Raw genomic sequence first — 18,225 nt, forward strand, 5'->3', positions numbered from 1 at the left:
GAGTTCTGGCATGCGCCGGCACTGCAGGGCCCGAGGCAAACTGGGAAGTGCTTGACCCATTTCTGGGATGGCTTTCAGATGGGATTTTATTGGTTTATGAGTTGTTACCTCTGTTTCCTCTTCTAAACCAAGTTGCAAAAGTGGAGAGGGAATCAAGGCCAATTCTCCCTCTTTCCCAACATGGGAAAACCAATCCCATGTGTCGGCCCCGCTCCCATCACGTGCTCGGGCTCATCCTCCGCGGATATTTTTCCATCCTGAACCCGCTGCTCTGCTTCACTGGTGTTTTTCGCTCCTTTGTTTATTCCCCAGCCACTCGGGATGAGCGCAGAATCCCGCTGGCAGGAACATTTGTGGGAAATCACATCACGTTGCACGTTCGCGCGAGGCCAAATCCACCAGAGAGCCGCCGGCGAGCGCTCGCGTGGCCACGGAGCAGATTCTGTTCCCATTACTCAGCGGAGAGGCTCGCTGGCTGTTTATAGCTGTTGGGTGGGCAAGAAAGTGGGGAAGAGTCGGGTTTTGTCAGAGCCTTTGATGGTTGAGGCTGGGTGGGAATGAAAGCAGCTGGGCTGGGTTGAGTAATGGGGTGGCACTGGTAGCCCTGACTCGCTGGAGTGACTCGTTTCTCTCTGTGGTGATGGGGATTTGCCTGCTCAGCCCGTTCCTCGGAGCTGCAGGAATTGCTGGAAGGCTCTGAGTCAGCGCATGGATTGTTATGACTCGGCCTAAGAGCTGGATTTGCCTAAAGGAGCCAAGGCTTCTTTGTTAGGGAAATGTGAGGACTTTATTTAGCAATTCCCACTTAATGCCTGTGCTCCTGGAGAGCTGCTCCTGACTGATGGTTGGTCCTAAATTCTCTGCTCCCAGTGCCCTGCACTGATGGATAATTCTGTGTTTTCCTGCTTCTCTCCTTGGAAAAGCAGCTGTGGCTTTAATGCTCAGATTGGACTTCACAACTGAGTAAAGCATCCCTTGATGGCTCCGTTTTCCTGCAGGGGAGCAGAAAGCCCCAATAAACGGTTCCAGTTGTGGTTCTGGAGATAAATGTGGGCTCTGGTGGATGCTTTTGAAATGGAGGTCAAGCAAAAGTTGCCTCATCCTTGAAGGATTTGCTTGACAAAGGTAGCTGGAATAAAGCCGGATGTTTTTCTGGAGGGCTGGCCGTGTATCTGAGGAGAACAATCAGCGTTTTACGGGCTGAAGCCACACCAAAGGGATTCAAAACTGGCCGAGACATCTGAAATAAAAATATTCCTCATCAGGGAGCTCTCAGGAACTGGGAGGTTGGTGCTTGGGCTCCGTGAGCTTGGCCCGCTCTTGTTCTGTCCCCTCATCAGCAAGCCCAGGTCCTGATAAAATCCCTGCTGCTGGAGCTCTGCACGGCTCCGCCTTGGCTCGGAAGCGCAGGGTGGTGGCTCAGGGAGCTGTGCCGTGTGCTCTGGGAGCCTTGGCAAGCTCAGCCCACGGACATCAGATGGGCTTGGATGCAGCTGGAGCTGGCATTGAGGCAGGAGGGCACTCCCACTGGCACTGCCACGGGGATAAAGCCTTTGGGAAGGGCAGGATGAGCTCCCAGCAGGGCAGGGAAAGGTCAGTGGGGTGCTGGGATGGGTGTAAAGGGAAGCCTCGTGTCCCGCACCAAACCATGGGGGATTGGTCCTAAATGCCTTTTCTGAAGGCTGTCAAAAAGTGGAAGTTAATATTAAAAAAGGGGGAAAAAAAAAAAGAGAGCAAGAGATTGGAAAGCTCTTAATGTAGTGCATTTCTGAAAAAGCCTGAAATTAATGGAGTGCCTTGGTATTTATGCACTGGGATCGTTTTGAGAGAGAAAACTTTGGAAACAAAAGGATAAGATAGAGTGAGAATCCGAGCTGGAAGCGAAACCCCAGCACGCCGTGCCTTGGCCACAGCCCAGGGCTTGTGATGGAGGTGCCACAGAGGATTTGCTGTCCCCTGGTGCTCCTCAAACCAGGCCTGCATGGGAGGGGTGCTCAGGCAGGACCTCAAGAAGCTTTAATTTTAGGACTTGATGTAGTTTTGGGGTTTTATGGAGCCAGGTGAGTGGGGGAAATGGGATTGTTGGGGGGGGTGCAGGAGATCAGCACTGATGAGTTCACAGTCCCTGCAGGACTCGCAGCTTTGTGAAGAAATACACTTGGAAATCCTCCTGTATTCCAGAGGAAAGGACTGTTGTTCCTGGGGATTTACAGGAGATTGACACCTGGAGCCACAGGAAGGTCCTTGCTGGCTGGAGTGTCCCACCAGGAGGTGCTGCCTCCCCTGTCCCTGGTGTGTCCTTCAAGGGAGTGAAGCTCTTGGAGCTGATGATGCTCGTTACTCTAACGAGTTTTCTCTCATTAAACATCCCAAAATGATATTTAGAGGAAAGACTCGTCAAGGACAGCAGTTGGCTGTTGGATGTTTTTAGGTGTCTTTGTATTGTGACTGTTTGAAGCTGAGGGCAGGTTGGTGCCTTGCTCTGGGAGCTCTGAAATGGGCAATGGATTTTAAGGAGAACGAAACTTTCCCTTCCTTTCCTCCCTGATTTCTCTCCAGACATCTCCATAGGTACTGCTCCATTTGGCATGTGCAGAGTTCTGTCAGAACAGACAGCTCTGATGGGGCAGAGGCTGAGGGTCGTGATAAATCCCCCCTATTAAACCCCACTTATTCACTTCCCAAAATAAATCATTCTGGGAGAGAAAACAGTTCAGATTTTGTGTAGCAAAACCAGGGAAAAAAAAATTTCCATGTCAGCTCGGTGATTGGTGATGAGTTCTTGTTCTAATCCAGTGCTGGCAGATTGATCCCGGTGATTCCGTGCTCCCTGGAATCCCATTTTCCCCCGGGCTGTGCCGTGCCTGTGCTGCCTTTCAGTCCAATCCCATTTTGCTTCTAGTATCATAAACCTTAAATAAATATCCTAAACCATAAATATTATCATATTAATGAGCTGAGTTGTTGAGTTGCTTCCAGAGCAGAGGTGAAGTGCCTCTGAGAGCAGGTAAATAATGTTCTCCCTTTTGTTGTTGTTGTTGATTGAGCTGGAAAGGAAACACCTCTGGGTGTCCCCTGGAATGTGAACAATGTCCATCATGGATCAGGATTGTTGGGATTCGTCTGCTCTGGCCTTTCTTGGCCACGGGAGGAGCAGAGCGCTGTGAAAAGTCAGCGCTGTGTGCGTGAGGCTCAGGGCACGGAGAGCTGAGCTGGTGTTCTGAGATCCCTGTGAAACACAGCTGAGCATGGAACGACTCCAGAGCCACCCCCTGGCAGGGGAGCCATGGATATCCCTCGGTGCAGCACGTGGGATGAGCTCCTGAATCCTGGGAGGAGCTCAGGACGTTCTCAGGCTGCCTGAGGACAAAGGATTGGTGTTCCAGGCCTTGGGGACACAGCTCTGCTGGCCTGGCAGCATCTCCAGGTTCTGGAAGTTGGGAGAAGCCTCCCCAGGACCATCAGCTTGGAACTTGCAGGAGGGATTTAATCCCAAGGTTTATTCTGCTGTGAAGCTCCTTTTGGGGCAAAGCAGTTCCTGGGGATGTCCTGGAAAAGCAAAAAGTGGCTGAGGAGTTCCTGGGGATGTCCTGAGCTGGCTGTGCCCACAGGGATGGCAGAGGGTGGTGGCCACAGGGATGGCAGAGCCGGGGTCCCCCCCCAGGATGGCAGTGACAGGCTGCCACAGTGGGCTCAGGATGCCCAATTCCAAATAACATCCAGCCCTGGAAGAGGGAAAAGCCTCCAAAGAGCAGCCAGGATGACCGGACTGGAAAATGTTTTGGCCACTTAGCTCCAAGATTTGAAAAGCTTTAATGGGAGCGAAACCTGCTCTGGGGGGCAGGAAATGGGATCTGGAGGCCCAGTGCCTCAGTGGGAGCATTGCTGTCCTCGGAGGAGCTGTGCAGACGTTTCTTTTTATCCCAAATAGAGCAATTTCCTGCCTTCCAACTGTTGCAGTGTGCCTGTGCTTCCCCAGGAATCCACAGCAGCAGGCATGTGGCACAGCTCGTGCAGCAGGGACAGCACAGGAGCTGAGAGTGGGGCTGGGCAGGAGGGGCTGAGTGTGCTTGAAATAAAAAACCCCCTGCGCTGCTCCCCGAGCCTGGGGGAGCTGCAGGAGCAGGGAGGATGTGGGGAACACCAGGATTTTGGGCTCAGAGGGCAGAGGAGGTGGCAGAAATGCGGCTGACAAGTGTGGCAGGCTGGGCACAAGAGCAATGCCCAGCCTGTGGTGGCACGAGGTGGATCTGGAGTTGCTGAAAGGAGCAGATTTCAGCGGGATTTAGTCCGGGGTGGCTTCAGCTCTGTGGGACTTGGGAGCTCTCTTATGCCTGCTGGTTAATTTGCTTTTGTGGCCAGAACCCTTCTGCTGTCCCATCTGCCCCTCCTGCATCCTGAGGCGTTGGCACCTCTTGGAATCACAAATTGGAGGCCCTGGAGTGTCACTTGAATTTCCAACCGGTTACTTGCCCGGTGGATTCAATCTGAGTTTTTGGATCAGTTTATTAAAACTTAAATACCAGGCTGAATTGGAATGAATCCTCCCTCCTGGGCTGGACCTGGGAGTCTCCTGAAGGTTTTTATTCCCCGTGGAGTCTCCAGCACGCCTGATTTATGCAGTGCAGCCCAGCAAGAAAAACTTGTCCTAAGTCAGTTCCTCTCTTGTAGTGCTGAATTTTGGCATCAGTTTATTTAAACCTTAAATACTGGGCTGAATTGGAATGAATTCTCCCTCCTGGGTTGGACCTGGGCATCTTTTGAAGGTTTTTGTTCCCTGTGAAGTGTCCCTCACACCTGATTTATGCAGTGCAGGTGCCCCCAGCAAAAAACCTTGTCGTGAGTCAGCTCCTCTCTTGCAACGCTGCGTTTTTGGATCCATTTGTTTAAACTTTAAATACGGGGCTGAATTGGAATGAATCCTCCCTCTGGGTTGGACCTGGGAGTCTCCTGAAGGTTTTTATTCCCCGTGGAGTCTCCAGCACACCTGATTTATACCCTCAGCAAAAAAATAAACCCCTTGCTCTGAAAAAGGAGACCTTTGGTAAGTGGGGCAAGATAAGCGCCTTGATGAGCTGCATTCCCTGCAGGGAAGAAGGGAAGGATCTCCTGGAAGGTGTTGAGGATGCCGATTCCATCTGTCTCTGGCTCCACCTGGGATTCTCCAGAGCGGCTCGGGCTGCTTAGGCTGAGCGCAGGGATTTGCTGGCAGGAGCGCAGCTCGGCTCTGTGCTGAGCCTACAGAACAGTGCCCTCTCGTGTGCTGACAGGGCTGGGAGCTGCGGTCCCGTCCCAAACTCCTCACGGGTTTGGGAGCGTGGATCAGGAATTCAGCCTGAGCCGTGTGCACGGGTTGTTGTTTGTGGTTGTTTTCCTCTCTGGGGCACAACGGCTCTAAAGGTTTTTGTGGCCTTAAAATTATGTAACTTTAAATTATGTTAATGAGATTTTTTTTTTTTTTTTTTTTGTATGGAATGATTTTTTTTTTTTTAATTCTAATAAGGAGAAAAGCCTAATAATTCAATTTTCTTTTTTACTTTCGTGCTCCAGCTGGCACAGATTGCAGTGCTCTGTGTGCAGTGGCAGCAGCTGAGCTCACGTGCCAGGAACTGGAGGTTTAAGGTGTAGATCCCTATTTCAGAATGGCCCCAAAAGAGAAAATTCACCATTAATATTTGCATTTCTGGGTGGTGTTGGTTTGGGTTTTCCCCATCATTGTTCGTCACTGCAGTGGGACTGTGGGAGCTGCTCTGTGAGGTTCAAATCCTCATCTTGCCAGAGACTTTGCAGATTCCAAACCTGTGTCTTCTCTCTGCTCACAGCCTCCCAGCACAGCCCAGTTGCCTCCATCATTTCACTGGCTGGGGATAATAAATCCCATTCCTCATCCATGGAATCCTCAAGGTTGGGAAAGACCTCCAAGGTCATCCATTCCAACCCTGCAGCCTGTGGCAGCGATGGTCCTCGTGCTGTTCTCTCTCCATCTGTTATCACCTTTTACCCTTGGCTACTCTTTGCATGGTCTGAGTTTGGTTCTTTCTCCAGGGATTTATCTGGATGAAGTTATCCAGCCTGGAGCTCTTATCTGCTCCAGGGTGTTCTAGGGATGGGGAGATGTGGAGAAATCAACTTCATTCCGGGCCCGTAGGTGGGTTGGCAAGGTTGTGGTGCTTTTAGGCTGGTCTAGAATAAATGCACCTGCAAATTAATATCCTTTGGAATTGTAGGAGAACCCGTGCTGGGAATTCACTTGATTTGGGGCAGTGCTTGTTTTCCAAACATGCTTAAAAATAATTAATCTGGGAAGACTTAAATCTTTTTATGAGGTTTTTAACCCTGCTTTGCTGGTGCCTCCTCCCTGCTGCAGGAGAGCAGAGCCTGCCTGATTTTTCCCTGGGATTTGGGAGTGTTTTCCATTGGGATGGACGGAGCCTGTCCCGAGGTGGAGGAATGTGTGTTAAATAAACAGCCAGCGTGGGCCCTGCTCGCCCTGGGTGTGTTTGCCTGCTGTTTAGGAAGGGGGGTGTGTTTGGATGAAGGATTTCTATTTTGTGCTCGGGCTCCCTTTGCACTCACTCCAAGGGCTGAGATCCCGCGCTTGGATCCAGCCAAGGGCAGTCAGGAGGGGACTGGAATTGCATAAACCAGAGATGATGTCCATGTGGATGAGCCTGGAGAACCGGGTCCTGTCCAACGGCTTTAGGATCTTGCTGTTGAGGGTAGGCCTGGATGACCTTTAATGCCCCTTCCAACCCAAATTGTCCCAAAATTCTGTGGGATCTGGGTTGTAATCAGTGCCGTTTCCCCGTGGTTGGTCCTGTTTTGCTTCCAGCACAATTCCAGCATCAGTTCCTGGCTCTGAGGATGGAGATTCCAGACTGAACCTTGTGGATGCTCCTCTGCTCACAGCCCCACCTTGGTGGGGGAAACAATCAAACCTTTCTTTTGAGAAGTGGAATCATGGAAATTCCCATTCCGAGGGCTGGGTCCTTCCAACCCAAATCATCCTGTGGAAGCTCCGGCCTTGCAGAGGAGCTGAACCCGAACCAGCTCTGGGGAATCTGCAGGGTTTTCCCAGAGAGTGGCTGCGAGTGGGGCTGGTGGAATCTCTGTCAGAAGGAAAAACCCCTGGGAATGCCGGTGCTGTGCCCCAAGATGATGCCAAGAGAACAAGAGACTGCTCAGGCAGAGTGTTGGATTTAGCCTGGAAATGTCTGGGAGGGAGTTTTCCTTCTGTTGCCCCTTGAGCCAGGGAAAGTGACTTGGTGTGCACACTCTTCAGTCCGAGTCGAGTCGCTTCCCATTTTTCTCTGGGAAGCCGGGCAGGAAGATCCTGGGCATTGGCAAAGCAGGGTGGGAAGGGCTGGTGCTGCACCTCTGCTTCTCCTGATGATTGATTCCAAAGGTCTTTGCTCTGAGCCTGCTGTTGACCCCAAAGTGGGAAGGCAGCGCTGATCCCGCTGTTCCGACCAAGGCAGGTGCCAGGATCTTGGGATATTCCCTGCTGGGAAGCGCAGCTGGTGCTGCTGGGTGCAGGACTGACCCATGGTGGGCTGCTGAGGCCTCAGAGCTCTGAATTTCTTGCCACAGCAGAATTATGTCGCTGCCATTGTGCCTGCACGCAAAGGCTGCACCAGTAATTCCATGTTCCTATAATCCCCCCGCTCGGATAAAAATCAGATGGGAGCAAATGCGCAGCACATGAGGACTGAAGACTTTTATTACAATATCTTTTTAATTATCAAGGTGGGGAATCACGTTTTACAAAGTCCAATAAATTGACTTTTATTATGGTTTGTGTGAGGACTTATTTAATAGCAGATTACACGAGACGCTGACACAATTCCTTTTTCTTTGCCGGAGGTTTATTTGTCGCTCGTTGAACTCTGGGAAAACGAGCTGGGAATGGAAGCAGAGGGTTGCAGATGTGATTCAAGAGATGGTTCATGGTCATGGTTTAGATTAGCTCAGCTTAATTCCAGACTGTGAGCACTTGGAGCAGCTGGGAAACCCAACCCAGGCAGTTGGGCTTTATTAGGAACGAGCTCCTGCTCTTTTCAATGGGTGCTTTGGGAAGTCTCAAATTCTGAATTATGGCTCTGGCTTTGGAAGGAGCTCCAGTTGTTCTGTCTGCTCCTTGGTGTTGGAACTCGGGGCTTCTGTGGGGCCTCCTGCCCTGGGCAGGTGTGGAGAGGGGATGGGTTTGGTTCTCTAAGCTGGGAACCGCTGGATTATCCATGGAATGGTTTGGGTTGGAAGGGATCTCGAAGCTCATCCAGTTCCACCTTCCGCTATCCCAAGTTGCTCCAAGCCCCATCCAACCTGGCCTGGGACACTTCCAGGGATCCAGAGGCAGCCACAGCCTCTCTGGGAATTCCATCCCAGCCTCTCCCCACCCTCTCAGGGAAATTTTCCTTCCCTATCTTCCATCTAACCCTACTCTAGTGAAGCAGCCCCAGGATTCTGTGGTTTTGTGCTTTGTTGGGAATTTTTTCACTGACACTGAGGTTTGTTCACAGCGCATTCAGCTCTCGGTGATGAAAAGTTCCTCTCTTGGATTTCGGGTTTATTATTTGGATTTATTTGGTTGTAGTCCCTGTTTCTGACAGTTTACAGTCTCTGGGAGGGTCAGTCCCTACAAAAACCCTTTTCAGTTCTGGATGCAAACAAAAGCTGGGAGCAATAGTTTGGATATCAAGTTCTGTGTGTTGAGGACATGCCAGTTTGAGGGAATTGCACATGGATCCCCTTCCCAAATTTGTCTTTGGAAAAGCGACAGCCAAAGCTGCTCCCTGTGCTGAATAAAGAGGAAACACGAGTTACAACTTGCACAGAGAGGTTCCAACATCATCAGGTTTATCCTCCCCTTTTAGCTCCTAGGAAAACTTTTGGGGGTGAAAATCAATCCTATAAGCCCATGAAAGACCTTTCTGGCCCCATGGCTACAGCGAGCACAGACATTTAAGGGATGATTTTCATACACATGGAGTCATCTTAGAATTCTGGAAGGGAACTGTTTGTCTGGGATTCATAATAAATTATTCATCCTTTTATTACCATAATAATCGCTTTTTATGGTTGCCCAAGTGAATGTTCTTATGAAAGCACAGAAAAATCCGTAATTATTTTCCAGGATTTTATAGTATTTCGTTTTTTCCTAGAGTTTTTCCCCATTCTGGGGGGTTTTTTGGTGTTATCACAAAGCAAAGCAGTTATTTCGTTTTTTTTTCTCCAGAGATAAAAGTCTCTCTGCACACTTGTTTTGTCTATCAGAGCTGGAAGAACATGAGAACAACTTATCCAGGGCAAATGCCCCTCTGGAGGCCTCTTCCCTGTGTTTTTAGTCCCTATGGATTCTGGGGGTGTTCCCTTTAAACTTGTGTAGGTCCATAATTGATTTATAGAGAATAAGAAATGTTGCCTTGTGCCAGGAACAACTGGAAACAGCCTGGAATGGAGGATTTTCCCCTTTAACAGGAGGAGGGTTTAGTGCTGATTAATAAAGAGCCTCCAGGGCCTACATTTGTGTTAAATTTAGAAATTCTCATTCACAACCTGGTTGTTGGAGGGGTGCACGGTTGTTGGTTGGTTTTTCCCAAAATAAATGGTTCCTGTGTGCATCAGCAGCTCCCAATGATGTTTATTTCCATGGTTTTGACCGGCCTGGTCTATGGAAGCTCAGCCTCAGCAGGGGGTTGGAATGAGGGGAGGTTTAAGGTCCTTTCTAACCCAAACCACTCCAGGAGCTTCTGGAAGTTGCTCTGAGAGCATGGACTGGGTTGTTGCTCTGTGCTTTGGAGGGAAAAGCTTTATGGAATGTTGTTGAACGAGGATATTTGGTGCTGTCAGAGGCTGAGGGAGTGTGAAAAGGACGGATAAATCTTGATCTTTGTGTCTCTTTTGATGAGCTGAGTCTCACCTCATGCCAAGTTCAGGGTTGCCTGTGATGCTCTTTGGGTCTTTAAGTGGTGCTCAGCCTGTGGAGCACTGAGCACCAGGGAATCTTGGAATAATCAAGGGATAACCTTGGAATTCTTTAATGAGTTCAGCTCCATTGGTCAGAGCCTGGTGCTGATGACACCAAGGTCGTGGTTCAATCCCTGCATGGGCCACTCACGTAAGAGTTGGACTTGATGATCCTATGGATCCCTTCCCACTCAGAATATCCAGTGGCCTGGAAATAAAGTGGGAATGAATCACACTCCCAGAAGTGTTTAAGAAAACCCGTTCTGCACGTTGGGGATCCTGCTGGATGTGTCCGTGGGGTGCCTGTGGGACCCCACACGTGAGGAGGTTCCAGAGTGGGAAATGATGACAACAGCCTGGCACAGCTGGAGGCTGGATCCTGGTTCATCCCCCATCCCTGATTTCCTGCTTGTGACCCAGGGTGGATCCGACAGGACTGGGCTCAGCGGCAGAGCTCGGCTCATTCCTGAGCTAAGGCATGGGACAAACCCTGTGGAATGAGGCTCCTGGACTGCAGCCTCGATACCTCAGGACAAATATTCTCCAGGAACCCTTGCCTTTGGAGCTGATTTTATCCTGTGCATCCGTTTGGGCTCTGGGTGCTGGAAGGGCTGGGAAAGTGTCACCTTTTGGGGCCCAGCCCAGTGCACTCAGACTCCCCTTTCCATGGTGTTCAAACCTTTCCTACCCCCAGAAAATCCTGGATAAGTGCACTACAGTTGCTTCCTCCTTGGTCCTGCTTCATCCATGGACCAGCAGACTGGAAGATCCAGGAGCCCTTTGGCCACCTGGTTTTTGGTGTTGGCTCCTTGTCACCTGGGATGTGGTGCTGGGAGCTGAATTCTTCCCTGCCAAATGCCAAGGAGCTGCTTCTCCGATTTTTTTCCTGTTCTAAGTTTATTATATTAATGGAGAAGAAGTGCTTAAAGCCCTCGGTGGTTGCTCAGTGTAGCCTTTGGCACCACACGCAGCAGTGGTGGAAAGAAAGCAAACAGAAGTGTGAAGAGCCCGACAAAACACATGGAAAATATCTTGTATTATATAAACGGGCTCAATGCCTGTGCCTCAAGTGCTGCCTCTCATTTGAGTAAATTCCTCCTACCAAGGAGGCAGAAAAATCAGGAATTCAGAGGCAGAAGCAGTGAAAAGGGAGAGCAAGTGAGTGTTTTGGAGGTGTTCTGCCCATAGTGGGTTTTAAAGTGGCTGCAAGGAGTGTAAAGGAAGGAGATGTTCCAATGTCCCTTCAGGGAATACAGAATAAAAGAGGTGCTTGAGCAGGAAAATCACCAGACTGGGTTCTCAGATTGCAGAATCAGGCTGGGACTATGAGCTCCACAGGTTGCCACTGAGATAAGAGTTAAATGAGATTTAAAAACCCTTCAAAACCCCAACAAACTCCAAAAATAAAACTCCAAACAACCCCTGAACAACAGCAAAAACACCATAATGAAGACCCGAACTGGATGATACCCAGGAGTAGAAATCCCGAGGTAATTGGAATATGTTTTAGTGGTGAACGGGCTGGTGCTGGGTTAATGGTTGGATTTGATGTTCTGAGAGCTCTTTTCCACCATGAGCAATTCCCGTCACTCAGGATGGACACAGGGGTTTCTAATCGAGCAGGAAGGGTTTGGGTTTTTTGTTTGCTGTCATAATTTGGGGCAGTTTCTTCCTCTCTCTGTGGTGCCAGAGGCAGAGATGCTGGTGGTGCACAGGTAAAGATCCTTTCCAAGACATCTGGGGTGGTACCTCTGGTATAGCCCGGTAATTTCAGGAAAATTACCTTTGGAATTTCTTCTGTGATCCAGGGTTTTGGGGCTTTAGGGAATGAAGGACCCTGTGGGCTCTCACTGCAACCTCCCCTCTCCATCCTCCAAGGAACATCCTGCCTCTTATCCATCCCCTCGTATCCATTCTCTGCCTCCATCATCTTTCATCTGCCCTTAATTAACTTTTCCCGTTCTGCTGAGAGTACAACATCCCAAGATTAACTTAAGAGGGAGTGCAAGGTTCCTGGAGAATTGAAAATCAATTTCTCTGTCTTGGTGTACCTGTCAAGGATTGAGTGCCAGGGCTGGAATTCATCCTCTGGTAGCTGATGGTATCGTGTCCACCTAAATCCCCTTTCTAGCAGGGCTGGAGCTGTGTTCGGCTGAGCTCCCTGGCTGCCATCCAGTTCTTGGTGGGATCGGGAAGCAGCAGGCTTGGAGTCAACGCCGACTCCTCCACGTCTGGCAAAAATCTGGTTGTGGAGCAAGAGGGAAACGCTGGCTGGTCAAAATTCCTGGGTGTCCTCATCCCTGACAAAAGCTGAGCTCTGCTGTTTATAAAAAGGATTGAGGGCCTTGAGTTGGGCTTAGTCAGCTGCTGATCCCTGGGAACGAGGAAGGGGGGTGTTGTTTCTCCATCTAATCACTTGCAGGCTTGTGATTACAACATTTAATGATGATGGCCGAGGTCAGTTTTTAATTAGCTGAGCCACATGATGGGCTCTCACAGTGCCAGCAAAGCCTTTCCTCATTGATGTCTGGCGTGATGTTCCAGAAGAGCAGCTGTGCCAGTGAAATCCTGGATTTATGGGTTAAATCACGCTGTGTATTTCCCAATCCCGAGCTGTTTTGCTCTGATCTGGATGGGACACGGTGGGTCCAGATTGCAGCGTGCAGCAAGTCCCTGTCTTTGTCCAACATGTTGAGGAGTGAGCAATAAATAGGAAAAAAAATCCAAAAGTCTTGGGAAGTTGGCAGACGTGGCTGTTACCAGGACTCACATGATGCTGTGGCCCGGTGGAACCGAGCTGTTGCCGATTGAATCACATGTTTTTGTCCTGGTAACAACCAATAGCACCCCGCTCCTTCCCCAAAATCCTAAATATAGCCCTGAGAACCTCCAGCCGGGGAGGATTGGCACCGCACCGTGCCTTTTCCACAAGCCCCGTGTGATGGCCGGGACGCAGCGGGGCCCATGCCAGGAGCAGATGGCAGAGCAGGCTGCACATTCCTGAGGCACTCAGCTTCTCCCTCTCCCCTTCCCTGCGAGGAGGGATGGATCCCGGGCTGGATTCACGCATGGCTTCGCCTCCAGCATGGATGGAAAGGTGTTGGAAAAGGCAAACGCATGACTTGGGTTTTCCTGGCCCACACGTGGATGATAACAATCCCCCCAATTCCCTCCCTGCCGTGGGATGGGGTGGAGGAGATGATTCCCTCAGGGATGAACCAGCCCCTTCCAAGCTGAATGCACACATTTGTTTTCCTGAACGTACATCTCGACACGCTCCGTGCATGCTCTGCCCTTGACCCTGCTTGCATGTGAGCTATAAAATTTTCCATCGATTTCCTGGAGGTCTGGAGCTTTCAGGCAAGGCTGTGTCCCTTTGAGCCATCCAGGTCTGGAGTGTGTTTAGGGGATGAGGTTTAGCCAAGTCTGAGGTCGCTCAGAGCTCTGCACGTGAGCAGATCTTCCCTTATCGTGCTGCTTTACTGAGCCAAGGACGCGTCCCTGGGGTGTTACTCCTCAAGCTGGGGCGAATTCTGGGGGGGTTTCACCTCCCCTCAAAGTCTGGGGCTGGTCCCTGGTGAAGGCAGAGCTTCCAACCTGTTGCATCGTTCATAAATTCATCAGATTTGGCTCTCAGACATTACTGCTGGGATAATTTTTTACGTTTTCCTGTAACATCACTGTCGAATTATGGTGCCTCAGTTGTTTTAGATTTGCCTCATTTTTGTAATCAGATTTAGCCCAGTTTGTGCTCTTTTCCCTCACTTTTGTCACCAGGTTTAGCCCAGTTCGTTTCTGCCTTCCTTGATTCCATCAGGAGCCAGGGCCCTGACCAGGAATCCTCCAGCCCTGACCTCAGGCACATTTCTGCTCTAAAGAGGGAGGAATCTCCTGCAAACCTTTTTGCTCCCCACTCTGGCCAGCTCCTGGCGCCCACTGGTCCCATTCCAAAGGAGATGTGCTGAGTGAGCTCCCTCCAGTTGCCTCACACTCAACTTTGAGCCTCTCACAGCACCCAAGATTCCCGGTGAGAAAAACTTGGAATACGTGGGAGTTTGTCCCATATCTCTGTTGATTCAATACTTGAGGATTTTTCCGCTGAAGTTTTGGTTTAGGCAAAGCTGAGTTAGACTAAGGCTGGGTTTTGCCTCGAGGATTAACGTTGTGCTTCATGAAGTTGAGCAATGTTTTGCACTCCGAGCCTGACCTGGAGTTGCAATTCCTGGGGGAGTTGGAGGGAAGAGCTGTTTGGAGCAGCAGCGGGCTGAGGTGAGGGCTCTGTTTGGGGCGTTCCCCATACTCGGGGTGGGAGCTGTTCTTCCTTTCTTCTTGGCACGCAGGAAATGAGAACAGCGGGAAAATCCTCTGGAAAACTCAGAAGTGGATAATCTGAGGTTTGCTCTGTCGCTTTGGCACTTTCTGTTTAACGGGGTTGGCACAAGTTTGACTCTTAAAATTCCTCATCCTGTAAAGATGAAGATGAATCCATTTCCTTGCATTTTTGTCTGGAAGGTGCTTGCTCGATCCAAGCATATCCATTTCTGCCCGTGGGGAAGGACAAAGAGCAGACTTTGGTGAAGTTTGGGGTTTTTTCAGGCCACTTGGGGTTAAGCTTTGATGTTAATGGTTGTTCTGCTGGAAACCTCAGGGCTTGTGCAAAGGAGACTCCAGGGAAATGTTAAATCCAGCTGGGTCTGGAACAGGACACGGCTCCCACTGGGAGGTTTTTTTGTGTCTGGACAACACCAGTGGCTTTCATGAGGATCTCATCTTCTCACCATCCTGACTTCCTTTTCTTATCACTACTGGCTTTACACGTGAATTTCCATCAACAGGCGAGGGCTTGGAAGCTCTGATCGCAGCCGGATCAATTCCAGGGGTTTCTGGACGTGCCAGTCAGGAAGGCACTGTAGCGTAGCCTGATATGAAATATTTTGAGTGTCCTGCTGTAGGTCTTGCCTTTATAAACAAGAGCCAATCCAGAAGTTTAGCAAGGATTGATAGGATCAGGATGTATTTGCAGGGAGGGCTGGCTCAGATGGAGCAGCTGTAACTCACCCTCAGCGGGAAGTGGAATCTGCTGCTCTCCCTGTGTGGCTGTGAGGGAAAAAGGGCCTAAAAATGAGGAGAAACCCTTTGAGTTGAGATGTATGTTCAGAATGAAGTGTTATAGGAGGGATTTGGGATGTTCCAAGGTTATGCTAAATTAATTCCAGTCTTAATTAGAAGGATGTACACAACTCTTAATGAGGGCAAGCACATACTTGGGGTATGGAGTGAAATGGAACATTTGGGATTTTGGGGAGAAATCCTTCCCTCTGAGGGTGGGGAGGCCCTGGCACAGGATGCCCAGAGCAGCTGTGGCTGCCCCTGGATCCCTGGCAGTGCCCAAGGCCAGGCTGGACATTGGGGCTTGGAGCAGCCTGGGACAGTGGAAGGTGTCCCTGCCCATGGCAGCGGTGGAATGGGACGATCTTTAAGGTCCCTTCCCAAACCATTCCATGATTCCTTCAGTGCTGGGTGTGCTCTATATCCAAGCATCCAGGACCTTGGGATCCAGCTGCTGTAGGACCCTTTGGGAGCCCATCCCAGCTGGAGAAAGCACTGGAAGGTGTGGTGTGGGCAGACCCGCCTGGACGGGGGTGTTGGGGTGACGTTGGAGGACGCACATTGGAAGAGCTCCATCCCAGGGCATCTTTCCCTGGCCCTCACTGGGATCAGCCCCCGAGCTCTGCGAGGCTGAGCACGGCTCTCCCGCGTTCTACCGAGTCCCGCTTCCGTGGCGTAATGCCGCCACACCCTTTTGGAATAACGCGGGATCCTTGGGGAAAGGAGAAGGGGATGGGGTGGGGAGCCCTTGGTGGAGCTCCACACCCACCCTTCAGCTGCTCCACTGGCCATCGCCGTCCAGGGGAGCACCGGACTGGGCCAATCAATCCCGGGCTGCTCCATGCCGGCCTCCCCGGCCCTGCAGCTGTATCGCAGTTACAACACAAACACCCTCAGTTATCCCGGTTGGATGCGAAAGCAGCCGCGCGTTCCATGGGAAGCGGCGATGCCAGAACGGGGAGGTCAGGGCTGTGCAGTGTTTTTCTGGCAAAGGAAAAACCTATCGGATGGAAGGCGGTGCCTGGGGAATCTCCGGAGCGGCGGGATGAGCTCCGAGCATGACTGGAGATAATGGGGCTTGGGGAGGGGATTGAGCCAGGGAATACTGGAGAGGATCCAACCGTCCAAGCCCAATGGCCACCCTTCTTCGGGATGAAGTCATTGGAAGCAGCACAACCACTTATCCACAGGGCCAATCTGCTTCCAGGAGTTTTGGGATCATGGTTTAAACAGGTTTTTGTGTTCCCAGCCCTCCGTGCCCACAGGTGCCGCTGGCGCTGCCTCATTCCCCCTCGGAGCAGCTCCGACTCAAGTTCCCTGTCTTCTTTTTATCCAGGAAAAGGCTTTTAGCTCTTCTTCCCTGCACATAATGGGGTGCTCAGAACTGTCAGCACCACACGATCATCCCTCCAGGAACAGCCCCGCATCCAAGGGGATGGAGGCAATGTGTCAGAACATGTGGAAAAATCCCCCGGAGCTTCCAATTGACGCTGGAATTATTAACAACAAAAAGTGGAGAAAGCATTCATGGAACTCTGGAGAACGCCACAGATAAGGATCTTTTTGGGGCTATTCCACCTTTCTCCCGTGAAAAGGTGAGCTCACAGTACCAAGGCTTGGGTGTGGATTTGCAGTTTTCCAGACTTTGAGGGCTTTGGAGCTTGGAATAATCTTTTGGCTTCTTGCACAGTGTGAGAGGGACCAAAGCTCCAGCAGCAGGAGGCACCAGGAAGCTGCTGGAGATGAGCATGGAGCTGGTCCCCTTTTCCTGGAGAAGGATGAAGCCGGTGTCCAGGTGACAGCCACAGCCCCTGGAATGGGCTCTGCTGAGCTTTGGATGAGTTTTGGTTTTTCTCGGCAGAAATCCGCAGCTTTTCCTTGTCACTCCACAGACCTGGATCCATTCTGAAGAGCAGCAATACATGGAAAATGGAATATTTTGCTTATTAAAGTCATTTGGAGTCGCAGCTCCGAGGTTGGCAACCAGAGCTCGGAGAGGCTGAAGGAGCTGGAGAGCTCATTGTTCCCCTTTTCCAAGAGAAACTTCCATGTGTGCCAGCACTTTTATTTATAATGCTGAAATAAATGGAGTCCATTTAAAGGTATTATTGAGGGAGCAGCACTTCAAATATATCATGTTTATGTTATTAGGCTGCTCGGAGTGAGGTGTCCTACTGCAGGCGGATAATCCGTCCCCCTGCCTGGATTCCAGGCTGGAACTTACTGGAAGCTTTGCACCACAAGAATCCGAGCGAAGGGATTATTTTCAAGGAAAGAAAAGGGAGCCTGAGGAAAATCAGGCTGGAAGGCAGAACCTCAAACCACGGTGGAGAAATTTCCTGACAGCAGCTCCGCGTCTCGTGACCACCTGATGGCTCCTGAGCTTTTCTGGGATTTTAGCAGATGCCCAAAGGGGAGCTCAGCTGGCTGGGAAGGGTTTGGGGTGGGCTGCACCTGGAGTTGGGGCCGGCTGCCCCCCTTCCTTCATTCCATCCGTTCTTCTTTTGTTGGAACAAGGGAAATCCTGAAGGAATCCAGGCGTTTTGAGAACATCAAATGACTGCGCTGACCTTTGCAGGCTGTTCCTGGTGCTGGGATCCATGGAGTGAGGGAACGCTGCTGGCTGGGACGGCGCTGGGAGCAGGAAAGGTGCTGCAGGGAGAGCCAGGACAAGCAGCCCGATATTCCAAGGAACAGGAGAGAGGGAAGATGGACTTGCTCAGGAGCACTGAGCTTGCAGAGGATCTCGTGTCAGAGCAAGATCCCTGTGTCCAGCTGAATTCCCTACAGCCAGGAATTCCCAAGGGCTGATTCTGTGAAATCCATGGGATTGCTCAGTAGCACCAGGGCCCTGGTCAGAACTACCCCAGCAACTGCTGGAATCTGGCAGGAAGAGCTTTAAAAAAGTGGGAACAGGACTGATGTTGTACCTGATTTTGTCAGAGTGGAGTTAAACTCCAGCCAAAGGGAAGCCCATGGAATTACGGAGAGGAGCAAAACAAGATGCAAATGTGTGGAGTGCAGGGGGATTGGAAAGTCCATTTAATTCCCAGGTTTTTGGGAGCAGGCGGTCTGGGAGCTGGTTCTGGTTTTCATCTGCTCCTGGTGCAGCCTTGTCCAACTTCCTCCAGGTTTTCCACTTCTCAGAGT

General features: G+C 50.7%; 1 long non-coding RNA gene across 1 annotated transcript in view; it reads left to right on the forward strand.

Moving 5' to 3' along the window:
- LOC108448455 overlaps positions 1-18,225 on the forward strand; it is a 168,656-nt gene that overhangs the window by 31,923 nt on the left and 118,508 nt on the right. The window lies entirely within an intron of this gene.

This window comes from Corvus brachyrhynchos, unplaced genomic scaffold (assembly GCF_000691975.1).
Source record: "Corvus brachyrhynchos isolate BGI_N302 unplaced genomic scaffold, ASM69197v1 scaffold365, whole genome shotgun sequence".
In the NCBI taxonomy this organism is placed as follows: domain Eukaryota; kingdom Metazoa; phylum Chordata; class Aves; order Passeriformes; family Corvidae; genus Corvus; species Corvus brachyrhynchos.